Here is a 26,617-nt window from a genome sequence, read left to right as displayed (position 1 = left end):
CACCAGAGCTGAGTAGAGGGGGAGGATCACCTCCCTGGATCTGCTGGCAGTACTCTTCCAAATGCACCCCAGGATACCGTTGGCCTTCTTGGCCACAAGGCCACATTGCTGGCTCATGGTCAGCCTGCTGTCCACCAGGACTCCCAGGTCCTTCTCTGCAGAGCTGCTCTCCAGCAGGTCACCCCCCAGCCTGTACTGGTGCTTGGGGTTATTCCTCCCCAGGTGCAGGACCCTGCACTTGCCCTTGTTTAACTTTATGTGGTTCTTCTCGGCCCAGCCCTCCAGCCTGTTGAGGTCCCCCTAAATGGCATCACAGCCCTCAGGTATCAGCCACTCCTCCGAGCTTTGTGTTGCCAGCAAACTTGCTGAGGGTGCACTCTGTTCCATTGTCCAAGTTGTTGATGAGTAACTTGAACAACACTGGACCCAGCACTGACCCCTGGGGGACACTGCTAGGTACAGGCCTCCAACTAGACCGTGCACCTCCAAGCACAACCCTCTGAGCTCTGTCATCCCGCCAATTGCCAATCCACCTCACCGTCCTCTCCTCTAGGCCGCACTTCCTGAGCTTGTCTAGGAGGATGTTATGGGAGACAGCGTCAAAAGCCTTGGTGAAGTCAAGGTAGATGACGTCCACCGCTCCGCCCTCATCTACTCAGCCAGTCATCTCATCATAGAAAGACAACAGATTGGTCAAACGTGACTTCCCCTTGGTGAATCCATGCTGACTATTCCCGATCACCTTCTTATCCTCCACATGCTTGGAGATGTCATCCAGGATGAGCTGTTCCATCACCTTTCCAGGGATGGAGATGTGTCTGACTGGCGTGTAGTTGCCTGGGTCCTTGCCCTTTTTGAAGACTGGGATGCCTTTCAGTTTTCAGCCATTTCTGCATTTTTCATATATTCGCCTCCAGTCCCTTCCCAAAAGATGGGGATAATAACATGGGCCTTGGGTTTGGGAGAATGTAGGTTAAAAGTTATTTGCAGATTGTACCAAATAATGTTTTCACTTCCGGGAGACACATATCTCTAAAGTTACTACATGTAATTAAAAGAAAACCAATTGTCTTTGCAGTAACTGTTTTATCTATGTTGTTTATGTTCTGTGCTTTCTTTTTCTATGATTTTACCAATGTCAAATTTTTATATTCCTATTTTTGGTAGGGAGTTTCAGGCTGGATGTCAGGAAAAGGTTATTCACTGAGAGAGTGGTTGGGCACTGGAACAGGCTCCCCAGGGAAACTCCACGGCACTCAGCCTGCTGGAGATTAAGACCATTTGGACAACACTCTCAGATACATGGTCTGATTTTTGGGTGGTCCTATGTGGAGCCAGGAATTGGACTCGATGATTCTGGTGGGTCCCTTCCACCTTGGGATGTTCTATGATTCTACTTTTTATTTCTGTCTTCCTCCTTTACCCTAGTTTTCTACCATACATGCACAAGTAACAAAGGCATTACAGTTCCAACCACTATCTTAATCCCATAGCAAATAACATAATTTTCTTACAAGAAACAGAATTTCAAAGGTAGCTCCACCTCCAGGTGTCATTTCTGAGATAACTTGATCTTAATTTTTGTAAATGTAGAGATCCTAGATTCTTCTTTTGCTTTATTTGATATTCCAGGTCCTTGAGCATTTCTACTAATCAAACAGTAATGACCACACAAACAGATAAATTGCTTTCACATTTTTGCTGGAAAAAAATAATAATAATTATTATTATTATTGTGATCTAGTATCATGTGGTAAAACTCTGGCCTTCTGCCACTATAAATCAACAGATATCCGTGTCATTATTTTAGGTCAGATATGAGGGTGAAATAAATAAGTACACATAAACTACATGCTGATAGCCATTTCATTTGGATGATGCTTATGTACCATTAACAAAAAAAGAAACTTCTTAGAAGCTCACAAACTGTATAAATGTTTAGATTTAGCAAGGGCTTACCCTGGTATAGTGTCTTGTCAGCCTCTAATGAAAATGCAGGAAACCCAATAATTGGAAAGAATGAATCTGCAGATTATTAGAGCATCACCACCTCTGTTGTATTACATCACCCAAACAGATCACTTGGCTATGTAGTGCCTTGTGCACTGTTTTTTTCACCATGGTCTTGTGAAAGCAAAGGATTGCATTGCAGCTACAAGAATTTTTGCTCCTGATAATGCTTAGTCATGCTACTATGTGGGTATAAATAATATGATTTATTATTTTCTCTAGCGGTCAAGTGGACTGCTTGCAAATATGTGTCTGGCATAAGTATAATTTGTACACTTGTACTATTATGTAAATGACAAGCAAAATAAATTACTGTGTTTTTAAAATTACATATATGCCTCAGAATTATGTCATACTGGTTGATTTTTGCAGTAGTCTTAAGGCCTTTCTTGGCTTTTTGGCTTGTCCCTCTTTCTGTTTGTTTTGTGTGCTCGTTAGAGTTGCTGTTAGCTACATTCTGATGTTTGCAGTTTTGGGAAATCTGAATCTTTGTTATTTATGTTATCAGTGATCTGTCCTGGGTTGCCCACAGCAATGTTCCAACTGTTCTCAGGTCCTCAATTACTAATTATGCAGATGAACAGATTGTGCAAACTCTTTCCTTATGGCCACATTCTGCAGGAGTTGTTATTAAATTGCTGCTGCACTTGAATTTTAAGTAGGTGCTGGTCCTTAGTACTTTTGTTTAGATGTCCCGTACATGTCTGTTGTAGTTGTTTCTTAACAAGTGATGGGTACACACACAGAAAAACAAACAAACAAACAAACAAAAAACTATGTCAAAAAAAAGCAACACAGTTGTTAGAGGAAGTCAAGGACACAGATGAAGTCCAGATATCCACAGAAGCAGCCTCTTCCTGAAGATCTTTAGGATAGTGGACAGTCTGCCAGTAGAATAGTTGGAGCTGTAAAATCAGTGAAACGAGTGAAATCACTGGGTAGAATTTGTTGATGTCATTACACTAGGGATGTTCAGAAATAATTAAATTTTGAGGTGAAAGAATTCTGCTATATTGATGATGCCTTACCAGTTAAGTAATACTCCAGTTTTTGAGGGACAATTCACAGCATAAGATAGTATCAGAGTGAGAACACAGAACTGGCCCCAGTTTAAGTGACAGCATGGGTTACAGGATTATGGTGGCATCTTTCTCTTTTATCTTTTGCAATACTACAGTGGTGCCCAGAAGATACATAGGTTGAATAACATGTGTTTTCCTGATATGACTGTGCCCTCTAGTTGGTCATTTAAAATCAGTTAGTGACTGCAGTGAGTGCAGCACACTGAACCATCACTTTTCAGTGTCACCACACATTTATACATTCCCTGAAGAACATTTTGAAGCATTTCTGCTTCAAAAAAAACAATGCCACCCAGATACCACAGCAGAACACTTACCGATTTTCTTCACAGAAAAAACTTTTGGAAATTAGAAAACAAAGAGTATGTTTTTTCCTTGCTTTCCTCCTGCACAGCTGTGCAGGGCAGAAAAAAGTACGATGCAGCCAGAAGGATGGAAAACATGAGCACGAGAATTAAATAAATTTTATGTCTGTGAAATCTGAATACCCCACATTTCTAGATAATACTTCAAGGGTGAAATTAATGTTCCCAGGAAAGTCAGTGCAAATCTTCTAGTAACTTCAGTAGGGACAGGTTGAAATATGGAACATTTGGTTGCCTACCTAGATGGCCACTTAAAATTGAGACATAATTAGAGTAAATCTGTTAAAATGACACATCAGCTTGGAGTCAAGTCAACTTGGAAAAAAAAAAACAGAATAGAACAGGAAAAAAGTTTCAGTTTAACAACTGCAGTTATTTTCAAGTCTGATATCAATCACTGAAGTCTTAAAATCAAATTTTCTTTCTTAAAAAATCTCATTTTTCTTTTCTGTGTGAAAGGAAACTTTCATATAAACAGTGGGGCAAATTGCCTAGATGTGGGAGAGTCTGTGGTAAGGTCGAGAATCATCAAGGACACAAAGGTGCTGTCTGGAAGCAATAAGAAGTAAAAAGGTTCAGAGAAAGGGTGATCTGTAAACAACAGGATGCTTTTAAGGATCAAAGTATTATCATCCTCAAATTACAAAGGAACAAAGCCATATTTGGCAAAGTGATTGGGTTAACTAGGTTAAAGAGCAAACTTGTGTGCTTCATTGGTGAAAAGAAAAAAGGCACAGCTGAAACGTACTTTGCACTACACTGCTTTAAGGATGCATCTGACTAATAGTCACCTGTTCAGCTTGGGAACTATGCAGCAAATTTTGACAAGCTGGTGAGTTGAGGGCTATAAAAGAACTTTGAAGACTGAGAAGGGTGTAAGGAACAAAGACTTCTTGGAAGGAAGAGACAGCAAACTGTTTTCCTCTTGGCCTCTGAAAACTGGGGTTTTCTGAAATCATAACATTATGTCACATAATTACAACTTGGAGTTACCAGTGGGTGACGTGTGAGGAAAACAGAGAATTATCTTTCCTTCTGCCTTATTTCTTCTTGTTCAGTGAAACGGCTCCAAAGCCAGGTCATGTTTTTATATAATAAATAGAAAAAGATATGCATTACTGCCTCTAGAACAGCCACATATGAGAAAATAGCCTCTTGTAAAAAGACTAAAAATTGTTATGTCACAGCTTTTGTAGGTGTTGTTGGTAATTTTAAATGATGGAAGACACAATTACATGTATGTTTAGACATACACACACTTACAAACATGTTAAATATGTTAAATACACAAGTCTGGACAGCTGCTTCTTTCAGATAGAAAATATACACAGTCCTGCTTGATTTATGTTGGCAGAATTGGTTGGATGCATCTCAGCTGCTGTACAAAACATTCAAAAACCATTTCTGTCTTTTCTGAAAAGACATTTCAGAATATTTTTCTTAAAAAGACAGAAAAGAAAAGACTTTTCAAGATGGAACTTAGCTTGGATAGTCAGCATGAATGAAACCTGTCTCACATCTGACCCTGGTGACAGATACCTATCTTGCAGCAGGTGGTTTCACAGAAAGGGCATGAGTTGTGGTGGGATTCTCCATGCCAAATGCACAGGGATTTAGATAGACCAGACCCAAGGACTCTGCTTTGGACTTGTTTAAGATACTGAAACAGAGACTGAGGCTAATGAAAGCTACCTTTGTCTTCTGTACCCAGTGTGATTGTGTCAAGATCCCTCCAGTGTAGCTTGGTCCTTAAGCCATATACAAATTCTAGTTTTCATCCAGAAACATATAATCATTTCTGTTTCTTAGGAATAATTGCCAAAATAGAATGATTCCTTACAGAGGTGAGTGAGAGCCACAGACTCAGGTAATTCATGCTATGAGAGAAGATAATGTCAATGCAGACTGGATTCCAGGAATTGCCTGAGAGGGAAAGCAGAGGCACTGTCTTACTTTTCTTTCAATACCCTCCTTCTGCACAGCAAACGCCTATAAGGTCTTCTGGTGTGGTGTCATGATGGAATACCACAACACAGAGTCAGATTAACAAAACAAGATAATCTGCTCCCAGCTTTAGTTGGCCTAAAACCAAAACCACTCTTATTTCCTTAGAACTCTTCGTTGCTTGGAGTCTAGAGGATGTGTTTTCCTCATTATTTATTTATTTATTTACTTTTAGGAATGATATGCTAATAGTTTTTGTTTGTTTGAGAGGGAAGGCAGAGAGAAAGGACTGGAAGAGTTACCTGCTACATGATACAGCAGTATTTTTTAATTTTATTTTATTTTTTATTTTTTTGAGAAACACAGAATCTGGGTTCTTGTCATGGGTTCAAACATGAGAATGCACTAAGTCTGTCTTAGCTCAGATTTTCATATTTAGAAAAAAAAAAGTCACTGAAGTTTGCTGATGCTGAAACTTCTATATATTATTCTACGCAGATAAACGTCATAAGAAGCCCTATTCATTAAAAAAAAATATATATAAAAATTATAATGTTCCTTCTGTAGATTAATAACTTTGAACTGCTAGATGATGATTTTTTTCTTTCCCTGACAAGGCCCAAATGTGGTGTTCTCTTTGTTTACTATGGGGTTAATTTTAACTTCCAGTTTATCATGAACGTGACATGGTACTCTCTGTGTGCTACACTACCTCTGTAAGTACAAGAACTCTTTCTCTATTCCTAATATGGTGTAAACTGTTGAGAAAAAGTGTTGGATAGAGGTCTTTATTAAAACCTCCAGGTTTTGGTGAAGTATAAGTCTGTTTTTGTTTGTTTGTTTTATTTTGCATTCCATCTCCTATCTTTCTGTTGTAGTGAAAAAGCCCAGGTTTTGAACCAGAATTTTAGGATAATGGAAGGGAAAGGAAGGGAAGGGGGAAGGGGGAAGGGGGAAGGGGGACGGGGGACGGGGGACGGGGGACGGGGGACGGGGGAAGGGGGAAGGGAAGGGAGGGGAAGGGAAGGGAAGGGAAGGGAAGGGAAGGGAAGGGAAGGGAAGGGAAGGGAAGGGAAGGGAAGGGAAGGGAAGGGAAGGGAAGGGAAGGGAAGGGAAGGGAAGGGAAGGGAAGGGGAGGGGAGGGGAGGGGAGGGGAGGGGAGGGGAGGGGAGGGGAGGGGAGGGGAGGGGAGGGGAGGGGAGGGGAGGGGAGGGGAGGGGAGGGGAGGGGAGGGGAGGGGAGGGGAGGGGAGGGGAGGGGAGGGGAGGGGAGGGGAGGGGAGGGGAGGGGAGGGGAGGGGAGGGGAGGGAAGGGAAGGGAAGGGAAGGGAAGGGAAGGGAAGGGAAGGGAAGGGAAGGGAAGGGAAGGGAAGGGAAGGGAAGGGAAGGGAAGGGAAGGGAAGGGAAGGGAAGGGAAGGGAAGGGAAGGGAAGGGAAGGGAAGGGAAGGGAATCTGGAAGGCACCTTCAAAGACCACAGAGTCCAACTTCTGACCTCTTCAGGGCTAAGTGACAGCCAAAAGATGTTACTGAGGGCATTGTCCAAACGCCTCGTGAACACCGAGAGGCACGGGGCACCAACCACCTGGCTAGGAAGCCTGTCCCAGTGCCTGACCACCCTCACGGCACAGAAATGTTCCCTAACGCCCAGCCTGGCCCTCCCCTGGCGCAGCTCCGTGCCGTGCCCACGTGCCCTGCCATCGGTGACCAGGAGCAGAGAGCGGCACCTCCCTGCTGCTTCCCCTCCTCAGGGAGCTGCAGGGAGCCGTGGGGTCGCCTCTTGGCCTCTTCTTCTCCAGCCAGATCAGCCTTCCTCACGGGCCATGCCCTCCAGGCCTCCTGCCGGCCCTGCCGCCCTCCTATGGGCGCCTTCAAGTACCTGAACACCCTTTCTGTGCTGTGGAGACCAGACCTGCACGCAACATTCAAGGTAAAGCCGCACCAATGCTAAATATAGTGGGAGAATCACCCCTTCTGACTGGCTGGCTATGCAATGTTTAATTTGAAACTAGACTTGAATTTTGCTGGCTGTACTCACCTCAGGTTGGTATTCTAACTCTCCATATCTTGAAGTAGTACCAAGTAAAATTCACCTTACCAGTTCCCTCTACATGCAGGTAGTATTTTTAGCATGATTAGTTCTGAAGTGAACGTTTTAATATCATTTTATGATAATGCAGAATGGAACACAAAATTAGTTCAGGGTCAAAATGATGTTAAAGAGAAGGGATCCTAGAATCATGTCATGTACCATATACATGTATGTTGCACAGCTGGAGAAGTACAAATTTTACTCTTAACAGAGATCAAAGGCATGCAGTTTTTAAACAGAAGTATCTTTAATGTTCTGTCTTCTTTCTTAGTCTCTGATTTGCATTGGATGTCTAATCAAAGTGCCAGAATCCTTTGATCCTTTGAGGAAAACTTGAGGGAAACTTAATTCTCTGCATGTTATCAAACTGTTCAGATGTAGGAAGTAGCAAAAGTCTCTAAAAACTTGTTGATCCAAAACTTTTGGACTTTTGTCTCTCTCTCTCTCTCTCTCTCATTTTTTTATTTTTTATTTTTTTTTTCCCCTGGCCTATAAACCTAGCTAAAACAGATAAGACTTCAAAACTGTCTCGTTTGTCTTTGAGATTATTTTTACAGTATGTTTAAATGTGGGAAAATGAAATCAGTCTTTCCAACAATTGTTCCATAAAAAACAAACACACTCATGTTTTGTTTTGACTTGTGTTTTTTGGTACCTTGGATTTTGATGTGATGTTTCATAGTTTCAAGCATACTCCCTTAAATTACCAAATAGCATTATTACTGCTAGTAAGGATACTTGTTAAGTATTAGTTCATATTTTGTATTAAAACTGGCAGACACAATTGTCTTCAGTCAAGAAATCTTATGTGATGATGTTTAAATAAAAATCCCACTGATGGTCCTTAATTAAAAGTTGGATTTCACAGCACTTGTGGCAGTGCTTTTATAATACACCATGTTCTTGAACAGCTTCTCTAGGGAGAAAATCCTGTGGTACGTGCAGGCGTGCCAGAAGTTTTCTCTCTCATTGCAGCTTTGCAGCCAGCCAACATTCCTGAAACATCCTGGAATAGAATGCTTCAGGCTACCCTAGGGACCACAGTAGGTTTCCAAAATGTTTTTATTAATAGTGAACTTGATAAACAACTTAATAGTAATATGCTAATCTTGATGAGAAAATATGCTTTTCATTTAAAACAGCAGTATAATGTGGAAAGAAATTTTGAGGGTAGGTGGTGGGGACTGGGGAAGATTCCTGGTCCTTATTCCTGTGAATTTTGCTACTTGACCAATTTAAACTATATCGGCTATATTGGCAATTGAGCTTCTTGGTTCCATATTTCTAACACAGCCTATTTGCCTATATTTCTCTAATTTTATTCTTTGACCCCCAATTGTCCTCATATGACATTTTATACATGCTGAGGTCTGTATTCCAGTTTTATCCTGTTTTTCCTGATAGAGCTTCCTTCAAGAGGTGCACATGGATATATAAGTTGACAAAGAAGAGTTGGTAGGTAGGAAAAAAAGGTTTTGCTTTTAGTGTAAAATATTGAACAATATATACCATACCTTTCTGACATTTTCCGGTATATATATATCTTTTGTTCTTCCTAGAATGACATGATTTATTTATTTATTTATTACCTTTTAGATGGGGTAATGGCTATTAAAACACATAAACTAGCTCAGAAAACACTTGTAGGTAACTTTCAGAAACCTTCCAAATCCAAGTCAAAATGTGAGATTTAGAACAAAGGCAAAAGCTATAATCCTTTATTGGGAACCAGGGTTTTTTTGATATATTTTATTTTTTTAGTATGTGTCTGAATAACAGAAAGTTGAAAAGATTCTCTCTTTCGTATTCCTGTGAGGCCTTCCTGTGGCCTGCACAGCTCACTGTAGTTAGCAGGAAAAACAAAAAATACGTTCATGCACTACCTCTAACACACCCATAATTCAGAAGTGTTCTCCCAGCCAGTCTGTGCATGAATTTTTGCCTGCAGTATGATGCAGTGGACCTTTCTTGAGATAACAAACTGGAGAACCTAAGAGGGCACTTCTCTGAGCTTCAGAGGTTTCCTTAGGCCAGCTGGCAGAGTAATGTTACCATAACTTTTCTGGAGAGGAACTTTTTAGGCTTTTGCTACTGCTGTTCTTATTACCGTTAACATTAATATCAATATTAATATTAATATTTATTAGTATTTTAGTATTTTATTTAAGGAAAAGCAAAGACGTTTTGCAGGTAAAAATGAGAAGGAAAGGCAATGCCTTTTTGTAGGAGAGACAGGAAGAAAAGTTTGGGCTTGCTTTGTTCAGATCAGGACTGAGTATAAAAAGTCTGCAAACAAATATGTGGAGGTCAGTGCCACTACATACTGAGAAAGAAGATTTTTTTATAAAATAATCAGTGTTTTAACCAATTGAAATGAACAATCAGCAGCAGGTAAGAACAATACTATCATAAACTGAACAAGATACAGGACACATGTATCACTAGTGAGTATAAAAGGGCCTGCACCTTGCAGGCTGAGCTGTGGTAGGAGCAGTGGGTCACCCTTAGTTTCCTCTGAGAAACAACCTTTAAATTCGTTGGAAATAAAGAGCAGCCCATGGTTTAGTTCTTCCTCCTCCTTTGGATGCTCATCCTCTTTTTTTGAACTGTGAAACTCACAGTAACTTTGGCATGTTTTTTTCCTTAAAGTTTTATATCCTGGAGCGGTGTGATGATCCAACTTCTACTAGAGATTTAGTCTCTAAATCTCTAGTCTCCAAATAGTCTCCCAAAATAGTCTCCAAATAGTCTCTAAATAGTCTCCAAAGCCAAATGGTGTCTTGACCTTAAACATGTATCACATACAGGATTTTGTATGTGTTTGTTTGTTTGTTTGTTTAATTATAATTCCTATTGCTTTTAACAGTTTTACTGCGATTAATCCATTATTATCCATGTAATTTACCATATCAGAATTCAACCCCGATAAGTTTATATATCTATATATCTATTTTTATAACTGCTACTGTGCAGTGTCACACAGTAATTGTATGGCTGCCTTCCCTATCATCCCTTAGACAAACAGAGTTTACACAGGAAGTGGTCTTTTTCAAAGGTTGTTAGAACAGCTTCTGCTTTCTGCTTCATTTCCTAGTGGTCTGAAGCCTGTGTTATAAAATTGCCGTATTTAATATAGTACAACAGAGCAGACTCATTTAATGTCTCTCACTCTGCTAGAGAGTGGTGTGTCCAGGTGCAATGATCTACTGTCACTTTCAAGCCATAAACAAGGACAAGTGACAAAACTCATGTTACGTTTGTTGGCACCATGCCTGAAAATGTGGATACAAAGCAGAGGATGCAATTTTCTGATGCTGCAGCTTACAGCTTTTAGCCACAATATATACTTGGAAACACCACCCAAGCATATTTTTGTGTGTCTTGTATGTTTAATCTAGAGGGGAAATGTAAAAAATATATATAAATACATATATATGTTGTGCATATTCTAAAACAAAATTAAAAATTTGTTTCATCGTATTTCTACAGTGAAACAGAGACTTCTATTCACTATACTTCACCAACAGTTATATTTTAAACAAATATTAAACACTATATTTTACCAAACATTTGTATTTTACTGCTTGCATGTGAAATGAATTGCTTTACTATTTGTATTACAGCACTGAAAATACTTAGCTGTTTTTTATTTATAAGTAGTGCTCTATGAAATTACTTCCATTTGCAGCATCTTTTCTTCCTTAATGAAGCGGGTTTTCACCCACATATACTTTTCCATCAACCATTCAGATTTTTTGTTATGATCATCCAGTAGAAATTGATCTAGCTTTTGTTATTGTTTGCTGTTGTTATTGTTGTTGTTGTTGTTTTGTACGGTGCAGCCTTGGGAGCTGCTGGAGAAGTATACCATAGAATCATAGACTCTCCCAAGTTGGAAAGGACCCACAAGGACCATTGAGTCCAACTCCTGGCTCCACACAGAACTACCTAAAAACTAAAATATATGTCTGGGAACATTGATCTCAGAAGTCACTAAAGTCTGCTCTCCTCAAGTCCTGGGTGGTGATCCTGCTTTTTGCCTTGATACACCTTCCTTTCAGGGTCTTCAAATCCAACATCTCATGGTCACTTTAGCCAAGTCTTCCTCTGACCAGGAGAAGGTCCTCTCGGATAACTTCTTTCTTCAGCATATCAGGACCAGCAGCAAACCTTCCTTTCGCTGCCTCATTCATCACCCTTATTAGGAGGCTGCAGTAGTTTGCTCCAGAAACTTCCTTGGTTGCTGTTGCTTTGCTGGGCTGTCCTTCCAGCAGATAGCACAGTGATTCAAGTGTCCCATGAGGGACAGGTCCTGCAACCATGAGGCTTCCTAAAGCTGTCTAAAGAGGACCTCATGTCCTTCATCTTGAACAGTTGGTCTCTGTAGCAGAGAGTCATTATATATAGCAGAGACTCATCACTCCTGTTGCCCTGCCCACAACAGCTGGCTCATCACCCAGCCCAAGGCAGAGGTCTGTGCATTCCCAGAGCTCTCTGGGCCCTTAGGCTCATGATCATTACTCCTGGGCCACGTAGTCATGCTTGAGACTTCCCAGGTCACCCCTGGAAGTATCACTGGTGTCTCCATGGAAGAACTGCAGGAGGTAAAAGAGTCTGGGGGCCAGACAAGTACTGCAACCAGGAACTGAAAAGATGTGTCTCCTCTCTCTGACTCCCACAGGGTTGAAGCCTCTGGTGGGTTACCCCCCTCTTCACACATCAGGGTCGCTAGGATACAAGGGGGAGCCACGTCCACCCACATGCATATCCTGGCGTTGCCCAGGCATCCTGTGAGACAGTTCTCCCAGTGCCTAGGTACATGGTCCCTCAGGGTAATGCAGCACCCCTCAACAGTCCCCAGTCACTCCTAATTGTCCAGAGGATATCATGAGCCCAACATGGCTATCCTGGGCTCCTAAGCCCTCCTCTTGATCCTACCACATCCCCAGAGTTCACTGGGTTCAGTGGCAGAGAAAAATGGCAAGTCACTAATCACTTTTTTAGAGCCTTCTTTTAAGGAAACAGGAGCAGGCAGTTCCAATGTGTCAGAAGTCAAGCAAGTGGAGCAGAAGGTTGGCTTGGCTGAAGAGGGATCTCTTCCTGAAACTGAGGTAGAACAAGAAAGTGTAGGGACTTTGGAAGCAAGGTCAGGCTAGACAGGAGGACTACAGAGGTGCTGTTTGCCCTTTTAGGAAGAAAATGTGTATAGTGAAAGCTCAATTGGAGTTGAAGCTGGCCAGTACTGTGTTGGTTAACTAAAAAGGGCTTTTTCAGGTATGTTAACAGAGAAGGAAATACTAGAGAAAACATTGCTCAGGTACTCAGTGAGGTGGGTCACCTCACAAATAGTGATGAAGATAAAGCAGAGATGTTTAATACCTTCTTTGTTTCTGTCTTAACACCGGTGGTGGGCCCTGAATCCACTTCTGACTGTACGAGTAATAAGCTCCCAGACGATGTTGCGCTTGTCTGGGATTTGATGCTCCAGCTGAAAGCACAGAAGCCTATGAGGCCTTAATGGAATTCATCCCAGGGTACTGAAAGACTTGGCCTATGGTACTGTGAGACCTCTCTCCCAAGTTATTTTTCAACAGTCTTGGGAATCTGGGGAGGTCCCAGGTGGCCGGAGAGTAGCAAACATTATTCCAGTTTTCAAGAAGGGCAAGAAAGAAGATCCTGGTGGTTATAGGCCTGTCAGTCTGTCTTTGGTGCATGGTAAAAATAAGGAGATTATTCTGGGAGTTACTGCAAAACACTTGAAAGACAATGCAGTCATTGGTCCAAACCAAAACAAGTTCATGAAGCGAAAATCATGCCTTACTACCTTAAGAAACTAGTATTTCTACTGGTATCTGAGGGTAGTAGAGAGAATGCCTGTGGGAGGTGTGCCCATATAGACAAACTTCTCAGCTTGGTGGCTCAGCTTTGTGAGGAAGTGGACAGGTTAAGCATACAGGCCTCTGAGGGATTGCCTGCCGGAACCACACTCTGCCCTCACTGGAACAGAAATGTCAGCTAGGTATATCACATGAAACAAGGCTGATCCTCTGCCCTCTCTCCATGGACCAGAAGGCATTGACTTGAGGGATAGAGGTGAATGGAAACAAGCCTCTGCTCGGGCAGCAGGAAAAGCTCCTCCTTCTTGCCTTCAAAGACGCCTTTACATAACATATAAGGCTCTTGAATTGGAAGAACAGGGTTATGATGAAGTAGATGATGATCCATCTGTGCTAGAGGAATCATCAAGGTTAGGTATCAGCTTATCCCCTGCATCATGACCACCTTCATGAAAAAAATACAGCAGATTATTGCCATAGGTGTCCCTTCTGAGGGGAACAAAGGGCCCAATCTAGTCACCAAACCCACCTTTTAGGGAGGTTTACTGCCTTCCTGGGACTTTCTGAGGATATTCTGTGGTTCTATGACTCTGAAGCTATCTAAGAATTAAGTGGAAAATGCAAAGTCAGTAATGAGGTTCGCCTTTTATTTGCAGTATACTGTAAATACTTTGGAGACTCAGCTTGCAGTGCCTCATAAGATCTGTACAATTTGTGAATTGATCTTTGTAAAAAGGTCTTCTTTGTTCCAAAACAGGGACACAAATCACAATAGGATAAACAGATAATCTTTTGTTTGCTGGAAAATCTAGTCATAAATGTAGTGTGCACTGTGGGGGATCTACTGCAAGTCATTCTGTTGGCAAGGAGAAGTTCTCTTGTTCTTGCTGTAACTACATGCATATGCTCACATGTGCACACAGTTATATGTGCAGCTACCTACATTCACACAAACACACATTTACACACACGAGCTGCTCATCTCTTGGTATATGCCAAAATACAATACTTCAAATAATTATCTTTATTAAGTGTTTTCATGAAGTTGATTGACTATTATGTATCCTCTGGAGGGTGCTGTAAATATTTTCAGCTCTACACCAGCTTACATCTCTTTGCTTTTCTTGTTCAGACACAGCGCACCATGTTCTAATCAGAGAGAAGCAGTTTCTCTGATACGGGATCAGAAAGTGAACTGTTATGTTCATGTTTATGTTTATGAAGATGTCCCTGTAATTTTGAATGATATGCTCAGAAAAGAATACGGTGGAGTTAAGGAAAAAGGGGAAAACATACAATGCATCTCAAAATAAGGTGAAAGTTTTCTGTCCCACCCTGTCAAGGGGTCTGCTGAAGTAAGAGAGGGAGGGAGGAAGGAAGAAAATGAAGGAAGGAAGGAAGGAAGGAAGGAAGGAAGGAAGGAAGGAAGGAAGGAAGGAAGGAAGGACGGAAGGATGGAAGGAAGGAAGGAAAGAAAGAGGGAAGGAAAGGAGGAAAAGGAGCAGTGTGATGAGCCAGAATATGTTACAGAATCACAGAAACCTTCAGGTATTTATAAACATGGAGGAAATCATGCTGAGCCTTCTCTTCTCCACGCTGGACAGTGCCAGCTGTCTCAGCCTCTCCTTGTACGAAAGATGTTCCAGTTTGTTCATCATCTGTATAGGATTCACTCCAGTAAGTCCGTGTCTCTTACATTAGGAAGCCCAGCACTGAAAATAGTGTTCCATGTTCTGTCTCACTAGTGTTGAGCAGAGAGCAAGGATTAGATTAGGAGAACTATGGCAAAAAGCTGAGAGTAAACACGTGCCAATTAAATAAATAAATAATAATAATAAAAAAAAAATGGAGGAGAGCAGTTCCAGGATAAGAAGTACAAAACCATATGTACTAACGGTATGATATAGAATCATAGAACGACAGAATGGCTCAGGTTGGAAGGGATCTCAAAGATGACCTAGTTCCAACCCCCCTGCCATAGGCAGGGATGCCACCTGCTGGATCAGGTTTTTCACGGCCTCATCTAACCTGGTCTTGTATACCTCCAGGGATGGGGCATCCACAGCTTCACCACCCTCTGAGTGAAGAGGTGGTTTCCTCCCAATCTCTAATCTATATCTCTCCTCTTTTAGTTTAATACCATTCCCCCTTGTCCTGCCATTACCTGATTGAGCAAAGAGTCACTCTCCATCTTTTTTATAAGTCCCCTTTAAGTACTGAAAGATCGCAATAAGGTCTCACCAGAGCCTTCTCTTCTGTAGGCTGAATATCCCCCGCTCTCTCAGCCTGTCTTCACAGGATAGGTGCGTCAGCCCTCTGATCATCTTTGTGGTCCTCCTCTGGACCTGCTCTAGAATATCAACACCCTTCTTGTGCTGGGGGCCCCAGACCTGGATGCAGCACTCCAGGTGGGGCCTCACAAGGGCAGAGCAGAGGGGCACAATCCCCTCCCTCCACCTGCTGGTCACTCCTCTTCTGATGCAGCCCAGGATGCAGTTGGCCTGCTGGGCTGCAAGCATGCACTGATGGCTCATGTTGAGCTTTTCATCCACCAGAACCCCCAAGTCCTTCTCCACAGAGCTGCTCTCAGTGAGTTCTTCTCCCAATCTGTGCTCATGTCTGGGATCGTCCCAGCCCAGGTGCAGCACCTGGCACTTGGACTTGTTGAATCTCATGTGGTTCACATGGGCCCACTTTTCAAGCTTGTCCAGGTCCCTTTGGATGGCATCCCTTCCTCCTATTTTATCAACTACACCACTCAGCTTGGTGTCATCTGCAAATTTCCTGAGGTTGCACTCAATTCCACTGACTATGTCATTGATAAAGATATTAAACAGCACTGGTCCCAGGACAGACCCCTGAGGTACACCACTTTTCACCGGCCTCCACTTGAACATAGAGCCATATGGTAAGTAAAAGAAAGAAAAAATACAAGAATTTTCAGCTGTACATATTTTATGTGTTTTTTATTTTTCTTTGTTTGTTTGGTTGGTTGGTTTTCTTTGTTTGTTTGTTTTGTTTTGTTTTGATCTGTAAAAACTGATCAGAATAATTAAAACAGAAGTATGTCTCCTGTCATGTACAATAGTGTGAATAGGTTATAAAAATTGCCATTACTCCAGGTAATGGATTTAATCACATGGTCACAAAATTCTGAAGCTATGATTCCAAGAGTAATGTTAATTATGCTTTCTCTCTTCTAATTTTGGTATAGTCTCCCGTTCACAGAATATTAACTCTACTAAGGAAAAAGCGTGTACATGTGAATGTCTTAGGGGAAGACCTGCATTTTAGAGAATCTCCATTTTAGTTTGAATGTCCAGTTGGCTTTTGAAGATATAAGTCACTTGCTGTGTCTAGCACGTAATTAATTATAGCATTAGCTTACATCTGAATGGAAAAATAACATTTTGAGCAATTATCAGACTAGAGTACCTTTGAGAAAAAACAATACTTTTAAGCACAATTACAGAAAAATAAAAATAAAATGAGGACTTAAGTGGAATTGAAAGTATCCCCTATTCTTCAATATCAGTCCTGTCAATGAAGAAAATGAACATTTTAGGCAATAAGATCTCCATAATGTCTGGCCTTTACGTTTCTAATTGTAAAACCTGTTCCAAGAAGATACTGCCAAACTAGAAGTTTATAGATACAAGTTTTGGATCTATGAAACCGGTCTATAATTCCTGTGCTGCCCTATGTGCTGCACTTGGAAAATATATACGTTGTATATTAAAAAATAAAATAAAATAAAATAAAATAAAAAAATAAAATAAAATAAAATAAAATAAAATAAAATAAAATAAAATAAAATAAAATAAAATAAAATAAAATAAAATAAAATAAAATAAAATAAAATAAAATAGTAAGTGATTTTCATCTTTAAACCTCCCCTTGCACTGCTCCCTCCCCCAGATTCTTTCCCTCCACCACCCACTCCAGAAAGGAGCCTGGGGAGGAGGTGACTGTTCCACACCATACAACAGCCATGAGAAATAAGTATTCCCCAACAAGTATCTGCTCTTCAGGTGAGAGTAGTTGAGAGCAGTACCCCAGCACAAACGTTCTTATTTCATGTCTCTTTAAGGTCTCTGTAACTAAACAGATTGAAATTGTGGTGCTGAGAGAGGTCAGAATAACAATATTTTCCAGTTTAACAGTCTTCCTTTTTCTTTTGAACTGGCTGGAATTCACATTGTTTTTAACCACTTTTTAATAAATTCCAAGTTTTGGACACTGTTCTTTTCTATACAGCTTGCAGCTGGAACAAAACAGACTTACAATAGCTGAAGGTAATTCAGCAATTTTAAGTTTTTTATGAGGATAATGAAGTGAGAGTTTCTGGGGGAAAAAAAAAAAAATCTTTGTGAACTCTTTGTTTTCCAGAACCTTTTCCTCGTTTGGAGGATAATGTCCTCTCCTAACAGTTATGATTTTTCGTTAGACTGATTCTGTGGTTTTTTGTTTGTTTGTTTGTTTGTTTTTTTCTTGTTTGTTTGTTTTCTATAATAAATATATAAATTAATTTTTTCATTTCTTCCCCACTTCCTTTTATTCTCTGTTGATCAGAAGGCTGGATCACATGACAGCATAAATTACTTTGGCACCTATTCTGTGAGTGCAGACCCGGGGCAGGGGGTCTGTCTGGAATAGCTTGCTTTTACTTGTCTTTTGCATTGACTCTTTGGGGCATTTTTGCATCTTGTTCTCTGTGTCTTGTGCTGAGCACTTTTTATGTTTTTCTGATAATGTAAAAGATGTGTTAGACTAAAAATCTCCCTTCAACCTCTTTGAGGGAAAGAGACTCCTGATTTTTTTCTCGTCTGAAAAAAAAAACCTGCTATATTTTGTGGCTATTGGAATATTGCAGGTATAGCTGAGAACCATGAACAATAATCCTTTTGTGTGGAATTCTCTGACAATGCCTAACAAAGGAAAAACAGGAGTTTAAATGCATTTGTTCACACACTTGTCTCTTGCCTTTGCTCTTGCAGTTTTCTGTCTCATGGATTCTATAAATATACTAAAGTAAAAAATAAAAAATATACAATTTCTCTTATTTGAAGGCAAAATAGGTGCAATGGCATGGAGGCATAGGCTCTGGAATGTTATGCCTTCATGGACACCAGGCTGTAGGGCTAGGGTAGAAAGTAATCCCGGACTCTGGACTTTACATATAAGGAGGGATCTAAGTGAAAAAGCGGGTGAAAAAAGCTTGCAGCCTGGTCTTTCATATGCTGTGGTTTCCCAAGTTAATGTTGATCCCCACTTTACTTGATAAACTTTTGATTTTTTTATGTCCAGCAATTATGAGCTATCTCGGGAACCCAACATAAATCTTCATATTTTAATGGCTTGGAGGAAAGGTCTCTAACAGATTTTGTTAATCCTCCCTGCATAATCTAAAGAAAATGAAGGGTTATAGTGTAGAGGAGCACTTCCTATAGTATCTATTTTATTCTAAATTTTCAAATTCTGTTATTAACACTCACAAAAAGTACCCTGAGATTTATGTAAATGTTATGCCTATTATGCTGTTGGAAAAACTTGCCAAAGGTCACTAAAAAGCTTTGGACAGCAACTGGAAACTAAATGTCCAGTTCTACTCAAATGGAGCTCAGGGTTCATGAACCCTTAACCTCTGATAGAAGTTACATAAAGATGAACCAAAGTTATTTGAATAGGTGGGAAAGTCTTTTTATTTTCCTTAGCCATTCTTCTCATAGTCCCTTATGAAAATCTTCCTTCTACAGATTTATCAGAAAGAGAGGGTTCCATCAGGAATTGGGTTTGTTTAGGAAAAAAGTTTTATGGTGAAGCATTTGGGAATAATCCTGCAGAGGTTATTTTAACTGCATTTTGCCAGCTGATCTTTCATTGCATTGTTATGCCTATTCCTGGTAATTGCAAGGTGACACTCCTGAATGCCTGTGGCAAGACCAGCACTGCTCTAATGGTGACTCTCGAGACTTTCTGTGTACTGTGAAATGGAGAAGGCTGCAAGAGCTACCTGTGTTGCCTGGCTCCTGTCAGGCACCATACACTTCTGCATCAACTGCACCATACTTCAGCTGACTTCAAGAACTGTGTGAGTATGCCCAGAAGCAACCTGGGATCTCTGACATGATGGCAAATTGTATTGTAAAAAACTGCCTCTAGTCCTTCACTTTTAGTCATTAGACAACCCTGATTCAGGAGGTATGTGCAGGTCTTTTTGACTCATTATGGGCTTAGTGGCTTATGGCTTAAAGCTGCATTCTTTATAGTGGCCTTCTTTGTTATGACACTACAGTTGCAGCGGATGGTGAGACACTTGCAGTACTGCCAGTACTGCCACAACAAACACAGAAAGATCAGGAGGTAGACACAGCCCACTTTTCCCCAAAACACATGATAAGTGCATTTTGAGGATTTCAGATTTTTTTTTTAATTTTTTTATTTTTTTACTTTGAACAGCTGAAGTAGTCTTGCTAAATATTTTCAGCTTCTTTCTGCAGTTGTAAATGTTAGACAGTTACTTTAATACATGTGAAAGATTAGATTCCTGTACAGCTGCTTAATTCTGAGAGCTGCAGCCCTTGAAAGAAGATGTAAGATTTGAGATTACAAATTAAAGGAGCTGGTGCTCAGCACTTAGGTTTACTCTCAGCTTGGTAAATTTGCAAAAAATGTTGCTGTAGCATAACTAGGATATGTTAGATTGCAAGCAGAACTCTTCGAGAAGATGACATTCAAAAATAAAATATCTGTCAGTGTGAAATGAAGCAATTTTACACCATGCCTGTACATGTACATACCATACTTTCCCCCAGAAATCTTGAATGTTTGGGCTCCCTTCACAAAGGCAGCTACGTTTATAGTCGATTATGTTCCTGAAAATTACCAACTATGTTATGATAGATTTCAGTGGCTCTGGAGAAGTTAAAGGAATACCATAAAAAAATTGCCTGAGAGAGCAACTCCAGCACTTAATAGGAAAACTGAGCTGTTGTGTCAGTGGAAGCTCTTTTTGAAATTTAGTGCTTACCTTTAAAAGCAATATTTAAATTAAGTTTACTAGGTCTTTTTCTAAACTGTTGAACTTCCCATAGGGGAATGGGATTTAGGTTTTCCTGTTTGAATGGTCAGAAGTATGTCTGTTTTCCTCCCCTTTCACCCTGCCTCTCTGAACTCCGGATATAGTTTAAGTATGTTTTTCTGGAAAAATTCCCCTATTCTGGACCTCTTTTCTTGTGTGGATTCACTTAGTTTACAAGCTGAACAGTGGTAAAGATGGTAGAGGAATCTATTCTACTTTTAGCTGTAAAATTTACTTGGACTGAGAAGGAAAAACAATTGACAGTTATTCGAGAATATGTGCAGAATGCTAACTTTGCAAAATTCGCTTTCCTCTTGACCATACAATGGCTTTTAGCACAGAGATGAGGGTTGCAAGGTGTGTACCTCAAGTTTTGGAGACCTGACTTGGTTCAGACAAGCACTTGAAATCTGAGAAGCACTTCTGAAATTTGTCCAAACATCTCAATTCCTCAAAATTGTTCTCACAGTTTTGCTATCCCAGGCTCTGCTTACTAGTTTTTTGGCATTTCTTCTGCTGCTTTTAAGGTGGAAGTTCAATCTTTTTCACAGTATTTTCTCCTGTCTGTTTGTGATTTGGGACATTAAAAAGAAAGTTGATAAAGTTTACCAGAGTTGTAAGAAGTTGGGTTCTCAACGTTTTTACACCCAGTATTTTATATAACCTCTCCTTCTTCTGTCTTTAACATTTTCATAATGTCTTCATCCTCCAGTGTTTTACAGCTGGGTATAATACAGTAAGTTAAAAAAATAGATGATGTGAGTGAGTTCGATGAGTGTGTCAGCTGCTACTTCATCTTTGTTTGTTTGTCTGTTTATTTGTTTGTTTTCTCTTCTGTTTCCTCTAAGTAAAAAGCTTCAGGATGTCAATTAGCATGATGAGATGCTATGAATCCAGACTGCTTGGTCTCTCAGCTGGTACCACGTAGCCATTCGGAATAGTTTCTGTGTATGAAATTATATCTCATACCTTGAGGAAGAAAAAGGGTATAATTGGAGTAAGATAGCAGAATGGTGAGCAACTACCTTTTTTTTTTTTTAAAAAATCCCTATCATTTTTCCAAATTATTTCTGTATTGTAGGGCAATGATTGTTACATTCATATCAGCGTTTATCGAGCCCTTTGTCAGCAGAATGCAGCACAGTAGACTCACATGTGCAGGCTGTGTCAGGTCACATGAAGATGACTCATTTTCTTTTAAATAAAAATTCTCTTCTCCGTAAAGATACAAGAGTTTTTTTGCAAAGAGAGAAAGCAAGCAAGCAAGCAAAGAAAGAAAGAAAGATAGAGGTGAAAGAGAAGAAAGAGAAAAAGAAAGATAAAAGAGAAAGAAGAGACAGGAAGGAGGAGAAAAAAAGAAAAAAAGGAGAGGAAAGAAAAGAAAAAAGAAAGGAGAGGAAAGAAAAGAAAAAAAGAAGGGAGACGAAAGAAAAGAGAAAAAAGAAAAGAAAAGAAGAGAAAAAAGAAAAGAGAAAAGAAGAGAAAAGAAGAGAAAAGAAGAGAAAAGAGAAGGGAAGAGAAGGGAAGAGAAGGGAAGAGAAGGGAAGAGAAGGGAAGAGAAGGGAAGAGAAGGGAAGAGAAGGGAAAAGAAAAGAAAAGAAAAGAAAAGAAAAGAAAAGAAAAGAAAAGAAAAGAAAAGAAAAGAAAAGAAAAGAAAAGAAAAGAAAAGAAAAGAAAAGAAAAGAAAAGAAAAGAAAAGAAAAGAAAAGAAAAGAAAAGAAAAGAAAAGAAAAGAAAAGAAAAGAAAAGAGAAAAGAAAAGAAAAGAAAAGAAAAGAAAAGAAAAGAAAAGAAAAGAAAAGAAAAGAAAAGAAAAGAAAAGAAAAGAAAAGAAAAGAAAAGAAAAGAAAAGAAAAGAAAAGAAAAGAAAAGAAAAGAAAAGAAAAGAAAAGAAAAGAAAAGAAAAGAAAAGAAAAGAAAAGAAAAGAAAAGAAAAGAAAAGAAAAGAAAAGAAAAGAAAAGAAAAGAAAAGAAAAGAAAAGAAAAGAAAAAAGAAAAGAGAAAATTTAAGAAAAAGAAGGAGAGAAAGGAAGAAAAAGAGAGAAAAAAAGGGGAGAGGGAGAAAGAAGAAGAGAGAGAAGGGGGGGGAGAGAGAGAGAGAGAGAGAGAGAGAGAGAGAGAGAGAGAGAGACTCTTTTAACCATACTCTCCCTCCACCCTTCACAAATCCTCTGGGATTTCTAACTTTCTTAGCTTTTATAGGTTACACACTGTAAGCCAGATGTTCTGCCAAGAGTGTCCATTGACCGTGAAGGGATGGGAAGAAGGGAAGAGTCAAATTTGCTATGATGCCTTGAGCCTGCAGCTGATGTCTTGTCAGCCTTAGCTGAGATTAGAGAAAGGCCACCCCATGCACTGTCATCTGCTAATGGCTCCCAAGCAGATGACAGTGCATGACAGTGCTCCCATCAGCCTGACTGAGCTGATATTCCCTATTCCCTTCCTAGAGTAATATCTAGACAGATTTGGGCCTATGCTCTATACTTTAGTGTTTTGAAGTTCTCTTTTGCTGAGTCCAACCTGTCAGTGATCCTCTGTAGGTATGACAATGTTGATATGGAAAAGGAAGGGCATCCTGAATACAAGCTTGAACAAAATGTTCATTTCAGAGATGTTTTGGAATGAGTCAAAGATTGTAGATCTGATTTTGATAACATATATCTAGGCTTCAATTCAGAATTGCCATAGAATCGTAGATCAGAATAGTGTGGGATTTTTTGTTTTTTTTTTCTACTAACTACACAAGTTTCACCATGTTCCTTGCTCATAACATAACTCAGAAGCAGGAGTGACAGGGAGCTGGAAGCATTTCTGTAACAACAGAATTCCAGAGATGGAAAAAAAAAAAAAGATTCAACTTTGAATCCTATGGTTTTGCAACAACAGAGTTTAATTCATTTATTTTTCCTTTGTTTTAAATATGGGACATAAGTGAAAACTGATTGTTGTTGTGTTTATTTGTTTTAATATACCTCTGAAAACATAATATGCATATGTATAATTTTTTTGAAAAATTCCAGGGCTGTTACTGCCACTGCACTGTGTAATGATTTAATACTGCTAGTATCCCTGTAGGTTCAATTATAATGTGATCTTTTCATCTGTTATTTAGAGTAAAAATTTGAATATTTGCTATTTTCTTCAAACTTGACTGACAAGGACATGCAAAAGGAAAAGGAAGGCAGATAAGATTCCTTTCCTCTCTAAAGCTCAATCTACTTTTATTTTTATTTTTTTTAGAAATCGTATGACTGAAAAATTACAAAGGACACAACACAATACAGGGCAATGAAAGGCAAGATATGCGTGAGATTCTAAGCTGGTGATGGTGCTCTGCAGATTTACATCACTTTATGGTCATTCCTGATTCCATCAACATCTGTGTGTGATCCCACCCAGGCCTCGCTGTGGATGGGATAACTCTGTTTATGTATATCTTGTGCTTTATAACCGAACTATTCCTAACATGTATTTTCCTAGTGTATTTTAACATGTCTACCATCATATTTACTTTTTGTTCCAATAGGTGTGGCTGTTACTGAGCTAAAGAACTATCGGTCTCCCTGATGAACAGTTTTTAACAGCAACTTGGTTGAACCCAAAGATAGAAATGCTCCACCTAAAGCCCAGGATTGGTTAAATCAACTTAATTAAGTAAACCAAACTATATGGTACTCATACCAGTAACTGTGGTTTTGGTCAGCAGCATTGACTGGGAAGACCTGCAGCAACACTACACCTTCCTTCCAGTTGTAATAACTATTTTAGCAACCAGCCAGGGAATTTGTTACTGGATGGATTTAATTGCACATTCCTTAAGGTTAACCACAGACAGCATGTTTATCTAAGTGCACTATCTACAAGGTCTGTAATCTGGAAGCAAATGGAGCATTTATAGTACTCTAGGGAAATGACAAGAAGGCCAGGGGAAGCCACTGTGATTTTAGTATCCAGGCACAATGTGGATTTCCATTTCTTTGCTGATTATAACACTTCAGTGCAGACAAGAACAATAGTACCTGCACTTCAGCTGATACCCCCCTGCAACAGCTGTGGACAAGATAAATAAAAGCAGCCCTTTGTATGGTGCTTGCTGTCATGACATTTAAAAAGGTAAGTCACGTGCAGCTTTTGTCATGTAAATGATAGCCCATCAACATGTTTTGCTAAACTGAATGGACAGTCACTGAAACTCTTGGAGGAGTTCAGTTCAGGCTCTTGCAGAGCCATCTGGAAATTACCATCCCTACTGCCTTGTGTGTATATAGCTTCCTTCTGGGATATGCTCTGGATTTATGGTTTGTGGTTCATTGTACGTTCCCCATCCACTCCAGGATGCAATCCAGATGTAGTGCTTACTAAAGTAGATGTGCAAACTTTGGAGTTAAGATACCTATTTGTTTGTCCTTTCTGGCACATCACTAAGATTGTTTTAGAAATTTTAAAACTCTCTGCAAACCATGTTAGGGCGATGTTAGGCAAATGCCTTGTCCTGAACTCCTGTGTCTTTCTTATCCTTGCCAATTTACTGATGCTTACTCTACCTGATGATAAACTTTGACTAAATGACAGCTTAAGAATACTGCCTGTAATTCAAGGAAAATTTCAATGTCATCATTACAGGTTCTAGGTTCTGCCTTTGTCTCGTTCTTTATGTTTGTCACACCTTTTTGTTATGTTGTGACCCAGCTTTCTTTTTACTGTATTAATCCTGAACAGTTTATAAATTTCAATATTGGTGGAGCTGCTTGTAGAGAAAAGTACTATCCAGAGTGTCAAGTAGGAGAAGAATCTGGCCTGAAAATTCTTCTATGCTTTCACTTTGGTATAATGAACCTTATAAATCCTACGCAGCTGACTGAACTATTCAGAATAAATGATACCAAGGTCAGTTTTCAGCAAGATGGCTTCCAGAAGTGATGTGTTTAGAAATGCTAATTCTATTTCCATGCTTAATTACACAAAATATTTCAGAAGTGAGATGTTTAAATAAAAATGGGTGAAACTTTTTTCCTTGGAAAAGTGTGTCAGTGGCTTAGATGCTTACCCAAAATAGAAAAAAGATGTCTTAGTGTTCTGTATAATAAACTGCTTTCTTCTATGGGATATAGATGGCACATGTACTGAGACACGGCATGTCATAATTCTTTTCCTGTAATTTTATTCTTGTGGTTTAGTCATGGGAAGTAAACTGCTCTGCAATTCCTACCTTGTTCTTCTATTCTTGTGCTATGAAAAACCTACATGTGTAAGTAATCTGTTTCACCAAGACTCATGCATTTTAGATTTTTTATGTATGTGTGTTGATGTCTCACTTTAATTTCAAAATTTGAGAATGAAGGTCTGGGACTTCAGCTGCTTAAAACAAAATAATCCATGAGTTAGCCTGATGTGCCTAGTTTAGAAACTTGTCCAATTTTACTGCTTACACTGTTATTGGGACAGGAGTGGCGGATGAGTTCCATACATATGTTCTTGAAATTCCTGTCTTTAGCAGCTGTTTACTTGACTGTCTTCCTCATGGACAAAGCAGGACTGAGAGGTGCTTTTTCACTGATCTTCATCCCTGCTACTTTGACTGTCCAACCCAAGATTTAAAAGGTTTTTGTGAGAAGAAAATGCAACTGATGGAATTTTCTGCTGCTTAAGAACAGAACAAGGTTGTGTGTATATAGAGCCTTTGACCTCAACTGAAGTACAGGTAAGAATGGTTGTGTCAGCTAAGGCATTGTTCTATGGTTGGCAAGATTTGCCTTATGCTACTGCAAACATCCTTTTTGAACTTAGACAAGTAGCTTAAGCTGTGCAGGTGTAATGTTCCCATTTGTAAACTGGAAGCAGTATACTTCAGCAAATCATTAACCTGTATTAGATTGTGAGATATATTATACAGCGACATGTTCAGATCTGTGGTGGTGAGGACCATATGGATTTCTAAGCTGGTTAACCAGGACTTAACTTAAAGTCCACTCATGTAGCTTACAAAGCTACTTTTTACATTTTTTTTTTTAACTTTATATTTTAAATGTATGGGGAGGTTGGGATTGCGGAGTACCAGAAAAGATGAGAATTAGCAGAATAAAACAATAGGTATAAGCACCTTATGAAAAAATGTAGTTTCTCTGTGTAGAAGTAAGAAAACTCTTTATGAAGATATCAGCTACAAGGTTAGCCTTAATGTACTCTTCATATATGTTGGGACCATAACT

General features: G+C 39.6%; 2 long non-coding RNA genes across 5 annotated transcripts in view; both read left to right on the top strand.

Annotated features, from left to right (window-relative positions):
- LOC125180326 (uncharacterized) overlaps positions 1-5,986 on the top strand; it is a 33,294-nt gene extending 27,308 nt beyond the window's left edge. For all 4 annotated transcript variants that reach the window (XR_010827654.1, XR_010827655.1, XR_010827656.1 and 1 more), the window contains one exon: positions 554-5,986. This is a non-coding gene — a long non-coding RNA (uncharacterized lncRNA). The remainder of the gene's footprint in view (positions 1-553) is intronic.
- Positions 5,987-18,451: 12,465 nt separating this feature from the next.
- Positions 18,452-26,344, top strand: LOC106043823 (uncharacterized). The gene is made up of 3 exons (XR_001211896.3): positions 18,452-19,419; positions 21,258-21,422; positions 23,649-26,344. It is a non-coding gene; the product is annotated as an uncharacterized lncRNA (long non-coding RNA).
- Positions 26,345-26,617: the final 273 nt, after the last annotated feature.

Source organism: Anser cygnoides, chromosome Z (assembly GCF_040182565.1).
Source record: "Anser cygnoides isolate HZ-2024a breed goose chromosome Z, Taihu_goose_T2T_genome, whole genome shotgun sequence".
In the NCBI taxonomy this organism is placed as follows: Eukaryota; Metazoa; Chordata; class Aves; order Anseriformes; family Anatidae; genus Anser; species Anser cygnoides.
Note: the sequence above shows the minus strand (reverse complement) of the source record. Positions and strands in the feature narration are given on the sequence as shown.